Below are 14964 nucleotides of genomic sequence, written 5' to 3' on the forward strand. Positions count from 1 at the left end.
CGCTTTTATCTTACTTTTTGGAAAGAATCGAGGAATATGATTTTATCCACCAAATGCGTGCAAAGAAGTTGGGGAGGCGGATATTAAACACATGGACTGAAAAATCCCGGGTATAAGAAAGAAAACGCATTTGTTGTTCAAAGTTTGCTTTATTATCAACATAATCTCCATCAAGAGTCACACAATCATTCAAGCGCCGCTGTAACATTTCAAAACCACTTTTGTAGAACGATTTATCTTTTGCCTCACAAAAGGTCTCCGTTTCAGCAATAACCTCCTCTTTCAAGCGAAATTTCTTACCGGAGAGCGTTTTTGTGGTCTGCTGCGAAAGTCTGCCAGTGGTCGCTGGGAGCAAAATCTGGCGAATCCGGTGGATGTGGGAGCAATTCGAAGTTCAATTCATGTTATTTTTCCATTGTTTTGATTGACTCGTGGCACGGATGCGGTTGTTTCTTTGCAATTACGGCATTCAAGCGCTCCACTAACGCTATATAATATTCACTGTTGATGGTATTTTCCTTCTCAAGATGGTCGGTTAATATTACACTATGCACATCCCAAAATACCGAGGCAATAACCTTTCTAACCGATTGTTGTTCTTTCAGGCGCTTTGGAGCAGTTCATCAAGTCGATTATTAAGAACAGTTTGGTTTATGAATATTTTGGGTCAGTTTAATGAAATGAATTAAAAACACTTTTGTCTAATTACCACCAGTCAATTTCACATTTCAGTTTAATACTGGGGTTAAACCCGAAACCGGTCGTATTAATAAAATTAACTAGTGGTAATTAGACAAAACTGACATTTCAGACAGACATTTCTTCAAAGTGATCATGAATTACCACAAAATAAGTAAGTCATCAATCACACATTTCAAAAATCAACATTTTTTACACTTGGATTTCATATCCTAAACTTAATATAAACATCAATGTCGTCCGGTAACTTTCCAAATAGGTTGAAAAAAAGTACAGTAGTCATTCATTTCCATCCCAAAAATAAATAATGCAGTTGATGTGTTAGACTTCAGAGCAATAAATACTTTGTCGATTATTGAGAAAGTTTTGGAAATTGTTGTAAATGAACAAATTACTAGGTACTTTACTGAAAATAACTTTTTTATAGGAAATCAATCCGGATTTAGAGAACACCACTCGTGTGAAACTGCCCTTCAATCAACAATTTCAAAATGGAAGAATGAAATCGATAGTGATAAATTTATAGTAGCAGTGAGTGTTCCTTGATTTCAAGAGGGCATTTGAAACTATCGATAGGCAAATATTACTTCGTAAATTGAGATATTATGTTATCGATGGAATAGCCTTAAGTTGGTTCAAAAATTATCTCAATGGCAGGCCACAAAAAACTTGAGGGAGAAATGTTTCTCAAATGAAATTTCAAACAATATAGGTGTACCCCAAGGGAGTGTCCTGGGACCACTGCTATTTATAATTTACCTAAATGATGTGAATTATATACAAGGTTATGAATTTTCTTCTTTAAGCTGTGCTTATTGTTTTCTTCATGGTATTTCTTTTTTTCTTCATTACCCTCTAGAAATTTATACTATTCAATTTTTTTTTTCTCGCTTGATTGAAATTATAGAGATTATTGTATTCGTATTATCGTCGGGGCTGGGGATAGATCAATTACATTAGTCAGTCGGACACATCGTTTACAAATCGTTTACAAAAATTTATTAATTTGTTATTAACACCTACAAAACGACAAACAGAAAGTAACAGTGTAACCTCGCGGCGAGGAGAATAAGAATTAGGATTAATTCCCGGCTGGAATCCCTGAATAGACTGAAATAGTTCTTGGCGGAAAACACAATGAATGAATCGGCTAAGAAAATCTGTTCCCAGTAACTCTTGAAAAATTGTCTCTCACAATGGTCGAGGACATACATTCAGTCAAGAATGGTCAACCACTTGACCCATTGTCTTAATCCATAAAAGTGTTAACAATGAGTACCTACTCGAAACATCTCAAGTGATTCTGTCGTTCTAAATATCAATATGTTTTTCGGCAATACACTTTTCTTTGGAGAGAAGAGAGCATTTCAATGATATGCGATGATAAAATACGAAAATGATAAGTAATAATAAAAATAAAAGATTTAACATAAAAACCCAAGCAGATAGATATTTTGAACGCCTGCGCGATTAAAGAGTTATGAGAAGAAAAGTAAATTTTGTAATAAAAATGTATGATACAAAATAAAAATTAACAAAGGAATACATTGTTTCTAAACTCAATAGGTGTTAAAAAAACCTATATTATTTTCATTCAATCAGTAGAGAAAAATTTGCTGAAGGTATCTTTTTTAATTTCGTTGATATATAAGCTAACCTAGGCTCTAGAATAAAGGTTAATATTATCCAAGTAGTGTTCGTTTGGCCACACTGTATATTTGTCTTTGTTTAGACTTCATCCTCCAGTTTTGGTTTCTTTTTTGTCTTTACCCTGTAGATCGTCTCATTTAATAACCATGTACTTTTTGTTTCAGAAAATCTTCGGACCATTGAGTGTAAGTAACCACCAAAAAACTGTCAATTATCACCTTTAGATATCGATAATACATTATTCGGTAGTAAATTTCGGTAGTAAATAAAATTAATTATTCTCTTATTTTTGGGATGGTTGGGGATTACTTGTGAGTTTTGCTTTGTACTAAAAAATGTCGCAGAAGAATCAGGAGCAATAACTAACTTTCACTGTCCCTTTTTCCCATCTTAATTAGTTGATAACCTCATTTGTCGGTCCTGTAGGAGGTCTCATTACTGAAATTAACTATAGAAATGGCTGACGCTTCGAAACATGAATGCAAACTGTTCTTCCTCAACCTCATAAATCCTAACCTAGGATTAAGGGACATTGCAATTAAATTTCTTACACAGAAAATAATAATTGACTCCCTCTCGCAGGTAAAAGTAATGCTGCAGATATTTACTAGTTTCTTGAATATGATTTATAAGTTATCACAATTTCAGGGGCAACCTACAAAATATTCAATACACCATACATTACTAGCGTTACACAAAGAATGTACACAAAAATTGAAATGCTATAAAATTAGTGGAACGAAAGTAAACAGAAAACGGTCAAAGTTAAACATATACGGTCAAAATACAACACACTCGACTTATACAGTGCTTTTCTTTAATGTTCCCCTCACTTTTATTTTTTGAACGGGTCAACTAAAAAAATTGAAATTTGATGCATGAATACTTCATTTTGAAGTGAAATTGATGGCGCCCAGTCGTCATTTGGGAAAAAAATTAAATGCTTCACAACCCCAGAATATAATGTCAATATCTTCAACTACTACAAAATGGCGAGATTTTTATTAATAATTGCTTGAATACATCGATATTTAAATACATAATATGAGGTAATATGAGGTAATTGCCTTGAACTTCTTAACATATGAACAGCCTATTCAATATTTCACGCCGAACATTTTCGAACACAGTAACGTCAATATTTCTACAAATATTTATTATTCTCTGCCGTATATCCAATATTGAAGTCGGTTCAGTTTCGTACCTTTTGCTTCAAATAGCCTCATAAAAAAAGTCCAAAAGTGTCAAATCTGGCGAACGGGCTGGTCATTCTGTAGGACCTCGACGACCAATCCAACGACCGAGAAAGGTATCAAATAGTTTCTTACTTGTCTGGACTAATGTGGTGGTGCTCTATCTTGTTGAAATATAATATCCATATCGAATTCATTAGGATTCGCTTCGGCGATTTCAGTGATGAGAGGCTCAACAGTAGTTTACAGCATATTCAAATACAATTCCCCTGTTGAATTTTGATCAATAAATAGAGGTCCTACGACAGTGGTCGCTAACCTCTTCAATGTGTTGAGCTACTTTGTTAATTTTGGAATAAACAGCGAGCTACCCACACGGAAGCCACGTAACCCAACGTAAATGAAATAATCCACAGTTAATTTATCATTATATGTATTTATTTTACTATTTATCTGGTAATACATAATACATAGGTACTAATAATAAACTAATAACAAAATAACTAATATTACTAGTACTTGTTCATAGCTACATTCCTACCTATCAAACGAAGATGTTTGAAAAATAAACACAAACTTTTATCCAGCCACAACGGCATTTCACGTATGATTTAAAAATAGTTAATAATAACAACAAAAAAGTAACGCACTATCATGAACATAAACATTGAAAAATAAAAAAGCACGTTCAATGAAAAGGCTGACACTCAGACTCATCTATAATTTTTTTGATGTTTGCAGTATAATTTGATGAAGCCATTCGAATACAATTATCCAAATGTTCATCTGTAAGTCGATTGCGATATTTGTTCTTAATAAACTTCATATTGGAAAAAGAAGATTCACACAAATAGTTTGAACTGAATAATGCTTTCACTTTCAAGGCAACACGGCATAGAACTGAATATTTGTCTTTACTTACAGTAGGCCAGATACATTCAGTACTTGAGACTAACGATTTTAAGGCTAAATCATTTTGAAACTCAATGACTTTCATTTCTGTTGCAGCGATGTCTTCGCCAAAGTTCTGGATAACACAAGTTGCAAACTGTTGGATATCAATTTCCATAAAGGGTGAAATAACAGACTGCGCTACTAAAGCCATTTCATTGAAATCCTTAAGATTTTTGAAGTTATTCTCCAGGGTAGAAATTATTTCTACATGATATTTGTTGTCATAGGGTTGTAATGGATTTTGAGATATTTTTTCTGAAAGAATAGGAAAATGCTTGGCATCGCTGTTAATTAAGTTTTATTCCCAAAACTCCAGCTTTTTGATGCTTTTATATCAGAAATCATTTCCGCTAGTTCTTTGTCTCTCCCCTGAAGCTGCAAATTAAGTTCGTTTAATTTCTCTGTAATGTCCACGAGAAAACCAAAATCTCTAAGCCAGATTGAATTTTCTAGTTCCGGAGTCGGTTCATCGCGTTTGAAAAATTGAACTATGCCAGATAGGACATCATTAAAATGTTTCAGCACCCGTTCTCTACTTAACCATCGGACTTCAGAGTGAAGGAGTAGGTCACCGTATTGACAGTCAACTTCATCGGCCAAGGTTCTGAATAATCTTCTTTGTAACGCTTGAGCTCTAATCTTGTTCACAATATTTACCACCAGTTTCATAACGTTGTTTAGTTTCAGGAAATTTCCACATATTGCTTGCTGATGGATAATGAAGTGGTATCAGAGAAATTGCGGAAAAGTTTCATCTCTACGACATAACGCCACCACACCCTTATCACAACCCACCATATCTGGAGCCCCATCTCGGAAGAAATAATATTTTTTAAATGAGAAAACAACTCATGTCCAGTAGTGTGTCCTTTCAGTGGAATGAACTTCAAAAGATTTTCTTTAATCGTAAAATCACTAAAAACCGTCCTGACGAACACGGCCATCTGGGCAGTATCAACGACATCTGTTGATTCATCCAGTTGAAGTGAAAAATAAACACAGTTATCTAAGTCAGTTCTTAACTGTAAAAAATTATCATTGCTCATTACTTCTACACGTCTCATCACTGTATTAGCAGAAAGTTGCATAGATTTTATAGCTGAAACTATCTCGTCTTTATTTCTAAAGTTGGCAAAAAACGAATCAGCAGCTTCTGAAAACGCCTGTTTTATCCATTTCCCCGTCTTCATAAGGTTTCTTTTTTTGTGCAATTATCTGGGACACACAGTACGATGCTTCAGTTGCAACCTTATTTTTGTCGACTGTTCTTAAAAATATTGATTTTTGTCCAATTAACTGCTTTTTTAACTGTTTCAGTTTCTCCTTTCTGGCGGCAGAATGTAGTGGGAATGATTTTTCAAAATTAGAATGTACAGCTTTGTGATGTGTCTCAATATTTCCTTTTTTAGCAACGGAGATCGAAGTATTACATAACAAACACACATTTTTGTCTTTAACTTCTGTAAAAAAGTATTGTTCTTCCCATTACGAATGAAAGTGGTATGTCTTTACCTTCTTACAACTGCTTGCCATAGTATTATTTTTGTTGTTCTCTACTAACCCAACCGCTGGACGTTGGTTACGCGTTCAGTTTCAAACTAAGCGCAATGTCGCCGCGCCGTGCGTAGATATCCCGTTCAAAGCAATCCAGATCGTTCTCGAACACTAATGCGCTAGTCCGGCTGGTCGGTTCTAGCCGATTCTAGCTTGATGGCGTCAGCGGCAGATCGCTCACCGCAACGTTGCCGCTGTTTATGTTTAATATTATGACAATTAGATTTTTTTTGTGGAATTTTCGGCAGCTTCTCTGATTTTTGCAGTTTGTATTTTTTAAATTAAAATCGTTGTGAGAGCTACCAGAATTGCCTCCGCGAGCTACCGGTAGCTCGTGATCGACAGGTTGGCGACCACTGTCCTACGATATGGTTTCACAATATTCCCGTCCAATGGTTAATTTTTTCTGGATATTGGATATGTGTTTACCGGAAAACGTAAGGGTTGGTGTCACTCCAATAACGGCAATTTTGTCTGTGAACATTGCCGTTTAAAAAAATGTATATTCGTCACTAAAACAAATATTGTGGAGATAGGTAGTATGCCTTGCAATGGTTTCCGTCATGATTTCGTCATGATGAATTTTGTTCTTCGATTAGGGTCATCTTCAGTTGAATGGTGTACCATTTTAATTTTTGTATGGATGTTATTCCTCTTCAAAAGTCTCCACACAGTAGAAGGCGACACCTTACAAATATGATGTGTCACAAGACCCCCCTTTCCATTTAATTTTTTTTCCCAGATGGCGCCCAGTCGCCATCTTGAAAGTTTCATGTGTCAATTTCACTTCAAAATGAAGTATTCGTGCATTAATTCCATTATACCAAATTTCAATTTTTTGAGTTGACACGTTCGAAAAATAAAAGGGGGGACATTAAAGAAATGCACTATATATTGTAAACTTTATTATTTTTATGAATTGCCAAGAATATGTATAGGTAGCTATAACGTTTTCCAGAAAAATGGACGTGTTGAATTTAGCTCACAATCAGAAATTGAACTCTGCGCTTCACATTTTCTGAGTTTTTAACCTTCCACAATCTAATAAATAAATGCATATATATTTGAAAAGAAAATACTTATTAGTTTTTGATAAAGAAGCGTTATAACTTTATACTAGTCCATCTTTGAACAAAAATATATCACTGTTCCAAAGAAAGGATGAAAGAAATTAATTTCAGAACAAACTTATTGCAAAACGGTTTAGCTCATGCACATAGGTTTCATATATAAACTAGGAAAAAACTTACTTTCAGTTAATACTCAAGATTTTTTATTTGAAGATGGAAAAGTAGAGAGCCAAAACGTTTTTTCCTACATGAAAATAGATTAACAGAGAATATGCTCAGGTGCAATAACAGGCAAAAGAGCAGTCATCTCCCTATTTTGCTAACTTGGTTAGGGAAACACGCGTATATTTTGTTCCATTTCTGGAGTAATGGTGTTTTTAATACTGAGTATGATTAAAATAATGTTATGGAAAATGAATAATAAATGCAAAATAAAAATCAAGTATCCAATGGAAAAAAACCGCCGCCTGTATCATTAACAAAACGAAATGCACCTCGACCGACACAAACGAAATTAGTGTTCACAAAGTCATTAGAGGAGTAATCTCGATTAGGCGTGACTTGTACATGTTATTAACGTTGAAAATAATTATTCATCGAAATATCAGTTTATCATTCGCCTAATTACGTAATTGCCATCCCTGCGTTCGATAATGCCCGATAGAATTCGTATAATTAAATCAATTAGGTTCCTTCTTCATTCACAGCTGCGGGAATGTTGTGAACGATATAGAATAACAGTAAATTTTAATTTATCTTCAGCGATCGTGAAGAATCTTGAAGTTCTCATTATGTCCGTTGTTATGATAGCTGTATTGGCGAGGTAACGTTCACTCAACATCGGATTAGAGCCTGTCAATTAACTGAATCGTCTGTCATGAAATTGCCTCATTCTTCATGGCGAATATTTCATTTTTTAGTGGATAGTTCATTTGTGAGATCAAATTAAATTCTTGTTTTTAATTTTGTATACATAGGGTCTTTCATTAATTGCCTCCTATATTTTAATTTGAATATGTTGGCTCTGGGAACCGATGTTAGTCTAGTTCACATGTACTTTTTTTTGTAACATACCAAGTTTCGTCCAAATAGAAAATTTGCCGGTGTTCTTGTCTATATTTGTTATTTGTTACGTGATTCCACTATTCTTCTGCTTTCCATAACTGCTTGACGTTTGTTTATTATTTTAAATCTAAATCCTAGTTTCTTTAATCAATTCTGAAGAGTTTTGTCACAACAGCTCACGTCATGGCCGTCATTTCCTCCATATGATTTCGGTTGTAGAAATCTCATTGCTTTTGTAACAGTCGTTTATTGTTTTTGCAATGATTATATTAGATGAACATCTAAAGGTTGTGGTAATCCTCCATTACATCGCGTCTTGCCTCAATAATGTTTGTTTTTGACTATTTTACGTACAGTTGAGAAAGGAATTTCGGTAAAATTTGATATTGCTTGTAATAGTTTGTTTCCCTCGAAACCAAACTTGAGATATAGATTGTTATATACATTGAAACATACTCTCTGTGTTTCAATATTCAAATGCACCCGAATCTTATTCACTGGTATCTCTCTTTCGCATTGTTCACCTTCGCTATTGGAATCACTATACTGCGTTGTTATCACACTCATTATTACTATTAGTACTTGTCCAAGGACGCCACATTTCAAACAGGTTACAAAAATTTTAAGTAATTATAACTGCACCAATATCGAATTTCAACACTCAAATCGCGATCAGTTCCTGAACTGAACACGACGGCGATAATCATCCCCGCATTCCCGATTTCTATTCGTCACGTAACATGACCTCAAATTTAATTTTATGACTCTTCAGCCAACCATAAAACTCGTTTAGTAAAAATTATCTACGAACCGCCAATTCTACGGTCCACGTGGACTACTTCGCAGCCGGTTCATTTTTTATGTATTGGTTTTTTGGCCTTCGAGAGTGCCGACAACTTTAATTATGCACAATGTCGCTTACTTCGACTATACCATTGGAAATTCATGAGTTCACATATCACGATGATCAACAAAAGTAAGTTGAATTGCGAAACGACTTCAATTCATTTTGAAGTAAACGAATCGTGTTTCTGTTTTGATTGAGGTTATCTTTGAGTTGACTATAGTTGTTATTTGATACATACATCTAGCTGGCAATAGTCCGGTCGTCCGCCTAATACCCCTGATTTAGCATCCAATGAATAATAGGACAACCTTTATGAAGTATCTTCGTACCAGAATAGTATTAAATGTGGCCATGACACCTCGCCAAAATTTTGGTCACGTCCCCGAGCATCATTTGAAATATCATTGCGTAAACGGTAGTTTCATGATTCGCGACACGTACAAATATATGTACATACTCTTCTGTGCGGGAATTACGCTGTCGAATGTCATTTGTTATCCGCGGTCGGTAACCGCTTGATTAACTAGTTCGAAGCCGACATACACGCTCGCCTACGTCAATATGCTTCAGCCACTGTTATGAGAGAGAATAGCTGAATGTTCTACTTTGTTGATGATCGAGCATTTGAATATGCATCGATCCGTTGTACAGTTGGTGTGAATCGTGATTTATGGCTTCATAGTCCGGGAAAATTGGTAAGGGATTCAATGTATAGTCTGGGAAAAGTGGTTACTCGTATCACCACTAATTGAAATAAGTTTACCCTAGGTTTTTTGCCGTAGCCATATTCTGTAAGTTTGCTATTCGCTTGAGAGAGTTGAAAATTATCACTGCTATCACATAAACAGAATTTATCACACGAATGGTGATAAATCGGAAATCGTTGAAACATTACCATATGAAGGCATCTGTACGTCAGCTATCGGCTAATATTTGGCTTAGTGTACCCCCGCTAGGTAGCTACCGTGTATATGAATCGACATAACTTTTGATTTTGAGTCGATTGACATGACCTCTAGCGTCCGGAAAGTTTACATAAAAAAGTCTGAGAACGCGTTGCCCGGGTGTTGGACGCTTCCGATGCCCGAAGTATAGACAGAAAAGGGTAAAAATATGTCTTAACGATCGCCGCTAGAGGGCGACCGAATACATTTGAGTCGATTGACATGACCCCTGGCGTCCTGAAAGGTCAAATAAAAAAGTCGGAGAACGCTATATCAGCGTTGCGAAGTTCTTCAGTCGTCAGTTAGCATTCATTGCGTTTAGACGTACTTTTGTGTTGATCACACTTTTCAACGTGTTTTTTCTCATTTCAAGTTTAGATTTTGTTGAGAGCAGTCGTGTTTGTGATTTGTTTGACATGGCTGCGAATTACGTTCGTCTTTGGAATTTGAATTCCGAAGACACCGAAGACACCGATGGATGGTATCACTTGGGCTCTACAGCAAGGCCTTCTTTGTTCAACGAAAAACTGCAATAGCCATAGGTGTGCCATGAGCGTCATCGAGCAAGACCCGGGTGTTGGACTCTTCCGATGCCCGAAGTATAAGCAGAAAGGTTGTGCTACGATGTCGCTAGGTAGGTTACCGTTAGGTTAGGTTAGGTAGGTCAGGTTAGGTAGGTTAGGTTAGGTCACGTTAGCTAGGTTAGGTTAGGTCAGGTGCGGAGCCTCTTCTCATGGAAATATAGTGTTTTTAAGCCATTTGGAACAACTTTATCATTTGACCACTACCCTCTTTCTGCCTATAGTTCGAACATCGGAAGCGTCCAACACCCGGGCAACGCTGAAATAGCGTTCTCCGACATTTTTATTTGACCTTTCCGGACGCTAGGGGTCATGTCAATTGACTCAAAATCGATTCATATACAAGGTAGCCCTCTAGCGGCGATCTGTTAAGACGAATTTTACCCGTAAGCGTTTGCAGGACCTGCTCATGCAGATCCTCGCCTGCTCAAGAAATTGGTGCAAGGCAGATGAAAGTATGCTGTTGCTGAGGAGCCGATAAATCGCTTAGTCTCCTAGGTTTGTTCAAGAGTTGGAGTACTTAGAGGCTTCCGCCGTTGATATCATGTTACAGGATAGACTCGGACTACTCTGTAGACTGAAATTCCTATTTTTCCTACTGTATGGTTCATAGGTGATGACACGAGTAGCTAGGAAAAATACACCCATGACAAGACTCAATAATCGTACCTACTTTCGGTATGGATACACATTTCTTAGAACGAGGTGTCATTTAGGAGGACACTTACCTCCATGGATGCACCTCTCGAACCCCCATCATCTCTGCCTGGAAGCTCAGTTCTATTTTGAGTTAGAGCCGCCATCTAATGATGGATTCTTGTAAAGTGAATATTTAAATACCTCATATGTCTATGAAAGCAGCTCTCATAGCTGAACTTCGCCTATTCATCATTTGAATTTTATTTCATTTGTACTTCTTATTGTGATGAATAAAGACATATTATGATTATTAAACCGATGTATTATTCAGTCGCTAATAACCCTGGAGGTTGATGCGACTTTGAATAAAGTAAATAAAAAAAAACTACGTAATAAAACGATTTTTGACTCATTAAATATATGCATATATATTCAAAATTTCTCAGTATAAAATCGAAAGTACTATGCAGCATGCAACATTGAAAAAACAATGAAATATCTACGTTTTTCATTTATCAAAACGGACATATAAACAGCGATTCTTTTCATTCCTTCATTATACCTCATTTTTATTGTAACGGTGGGAAGTTAAAATTAATGGATCCCATTTGAATATTCAATTAATCGTTTCGGTTCCAACCACGGGATAGTTAAATAAACGATTTTTTATCTCGCCCACGTTGAATAATCACCGATGTTTGTTAGTAGTTGCTAGATTTATCGCGCGATAAGCTCGTTTCAGGTGATTAAGCTCCTACGAATGTTGACCGAGTGCTATGGATCGCCGACCTCGTTCTAGAACATAAATTATTTCGACATAAAAGTCTGCTTTCATCGAATTTGCTTGATTGGTATGGTGGGAAATTGAAAAAAGTGTTTTTATGTGGGAATATGGAGGAGTCAAATATTTATTATCGAAAATCCAACATGATTATCCGAAACAGACACGGCAACACTGTTTTTGACAGATCACGCGTGAATCGTGTCTCGTGTCATTGTCAAACTTGTTTAGTTTGGTCTATAACTTAACCATGAATCGACTCACGAATGAATGAACAACGCTTGCAAATTATTCAATTTTATTATCAAAATTAATGCTTGGTGAAAAAAATGCATCGTGCACTTCTTCCAATTTATGGGCAGTTTCGTCGGCCTACTGAGGGAGCTATTCGGAAGCTTGTGACTGAATTTCGAACCCAGTTTACATTATATGACATTAAACCACCAACACGCATACGTAGAGTGAGGACCGAGGAGAATATTGCGGACGTATCCGCCAGTGTTCGTGATGACTGTGAAATATCGATTCGCCGCCGATCGCAGCAATGGGGCCTTTGTTACTTCACTACGTGGAAAATTTTGCGAAACGATTTGGGTGTAAAACCTCATAGATACAGCTGGTGCAAGAATTGAAACCCCACGACCTCCCACAACGTCTAACATTTAGTGAATGGGCGCTGGCAGAATTGGAGAAAAATCCACATTTTTATCGAAAAATCGTTTTCAGCGACGAGGCTCATTCCTGGAATGGATACGTTAACAAGCAAAATTGCCGCGTCTGGAGTGAAGACGAGCCATAAGCATTGCAAGAGCTACCGATGCATCTCGAAAAGTTACTGTTTGGTGTGGATTATGGGTCGGTGGCATCATCGGGCATCATCATCAAAGACGGCAATGGCCGTAACGTACTGTGAATGGCGAGCGCTACCTTGTGATGATTGATGACTTTTTGTTGCCCAAAATGGAAGAATTGGACATGTCTGACATGTGGTTTCAACAGTATGGTGCCACATGCCACACAGCACGCGAAACAATGACCCAATTAAGAGCCACCTTCGATGAACAGTTCATCCCTCGGTTGGGACCCGTCAATTGGCCGCCTAGATCGTGTGATTTAACGCCTTTGGATTATTTCTTGTGGGGTCATATTAAGGCTCATGACTACAGAGATAAACCAGCAATGACTGACGCTCTGGAAGCCAATATTGAAGCATTTATACTAGTCTAATCAACAAGTTCATAAACATAAAAAATAGATATAAAGGTCCTAAAAATATGAGCGATAGCTCATTCGATTCGGAATCACCTCTAGAGAAATGTTTTTGAAGGATTTTGGTGCAGGTGAAAAATTGCAATTGTTATTAACAAAATAAGATTTAAAAAAATGGTATTTAGTTTTTCGTTAACAACTCAAAAAATATTAATATTTAAGTAATTTTGAAAAAAGCTCGTTAAAGAGGAGGAAATTTCCGATAAAAAAAGTCCCGACTCTCGAAACTCCAACTCTATTATTTATAATTTTAATTTGACAAAGTTGGGAAGTCCCTGTTGGAAGACCTTTCATTATCTATTGTAATGTGAAGACTAGATTTAGTCCTTTTTGAATGTGCTTCTCATATGTCACCAAATTATACAAAGACTCTCTTGTCATCTTATTAAAGAAACAGTTAATGATTGAATTGTCAACTATTTCATATGCAGCCACCTGATTTGTCCAAGATTTCAACTTCGGGTGTGTCTTCGGTATTTCCAATTATTTTCATAGATACTAGAAACACTTGAATATTTTATGAGTTTTTTTAGGAAAATTGTTCAAGTGGTGGATCGATACAGCTAACACAAAGGGCATTGAACAGAATTGCTTCTCCTTTAATAACAATTTCTGCAGGAAGTCGAAGGCACAGCAATTGCAAACCTACTTCATAGTTAATCTGTCCAGAAGTAGGTTTAAACTGGAGCAAACATAGTCAGATAACTTTTCATGGGCTTGGGTTGATATACAAATAATGTATTTACGATGCTTGACACATATAGTAGGACTTTCTTTCGATTCCTAACCGTCATTACCGAATATTAAGGTTACATATGCAATGCCACTTCGAGGAGCCATCAGAGGTTCCACTCCTGCCCTTCAGTTTATTATGATCTAGAGTTAATGTAAAAGATTAATAAAAATTTCCAATTCCTTAATTCATCCGTCATTAAGTTTTCTGTCTTTACGGTATAAATTTTCCTCACGCTTCCAGGTCATGAATCCAACTCGAAACTAATTAGTCTCTCAGCGATAAATCTTCAGTATACTCTATCAGCCGCTTTATCATAAAGGTCAATATCGTCATTAGAATAAGTTGGTTTATGTTAATTCAAAACGTCCACTGAAACCCTTCCTATTCATCTGTATTGACTCATGATTTTACGTCAGTACCAAGCACAGTAAATATTGGAGTTCGTCGACAAACAAATCTATATATTTCAGATAAACCTTTCTCTCTCTCTCTCTCTCTGTATCTCTCTTTCAACAAGCCAACTGTTCTATTTTTTTAGCGGACAAAATGAAAACATTTACTTTTCATTGTCATCTCAGTCCAAGCAACTAAATGATGACGTGAATAAATATCTTACTTGCTCCAAGACAAGGCTGCTACCGAGTGCTCGCTAATGGATTCCGATAACCAGCTTTTCCAAGTATCGTCGCGACCTCCTGAGGACAGGTTTTACCTATAAGGCGTTTGTAATCTGTTTCGCTAACAAAAATATGAGTCGCATTCGAAAGAATGCGTTTCCAGTTGAATTCGAACGTATGCCTATTGGTCTTGCTACGACTGACGCTACTTGGCAGCGTTGATATACGCAATTCCGATGAGTATCGAGTTGCGGAATGTAAATTTGACACTTTTTGTATCTAACGTTACTGCAGTTTCGTCCTATATAGACGTTGTCAAACTTATACGATAAACTAAAAAAAAAGTTGTAAAAAACAAAAAATTT

General features: G+C 36.4%; 1 protein-coding gene across 5 annotated transcripts in view; it reads left to right on the forward strand.

The window, feature by feature from the left end:
• LOC111516323 (uncharacterized) overlaps positions 1-14964 on the forward strand; it is a 124398-nt gene that overhangs the window by 23927 nt on the left and 85507 nt on the right. For 4 of the 5 annotated variants that reach the window (XM_074181063.1, XM_074181061.1, XM_074181059.1 and 1 more), the window contains exon 2: positions 2514-2534. The exons of the other annotated variant lie outside the window; for it this stretch is intronic. The gene's annotated coding sequence lies outside the window, so the exon portion shown is untranslated. The remainder of the gene's footprint in view (positions 1-2513; positions 2535-14964) is intronic. 5 annotated transcript variants of the gene reach the window in all.

The sequence above is a fragment of the Leptinotarsa decemlineata genome, unplaced genomic scaffold (assembly GCF_025532065.1).
Source record: "Leptinotarsa decemlineata unplaced genomic scaffold, Ldec_3_MD MMD2_tig00026307_RagTag_RagTag, whole genome shotgun sequence".
NCBI classification, from domain to species: Eukaryota; Metazoa; Arthropoda; class Insecta; order Coleoptera; family Chrysomelidae; genus Leptinotarsa; species Leptinotarsa decemlineata.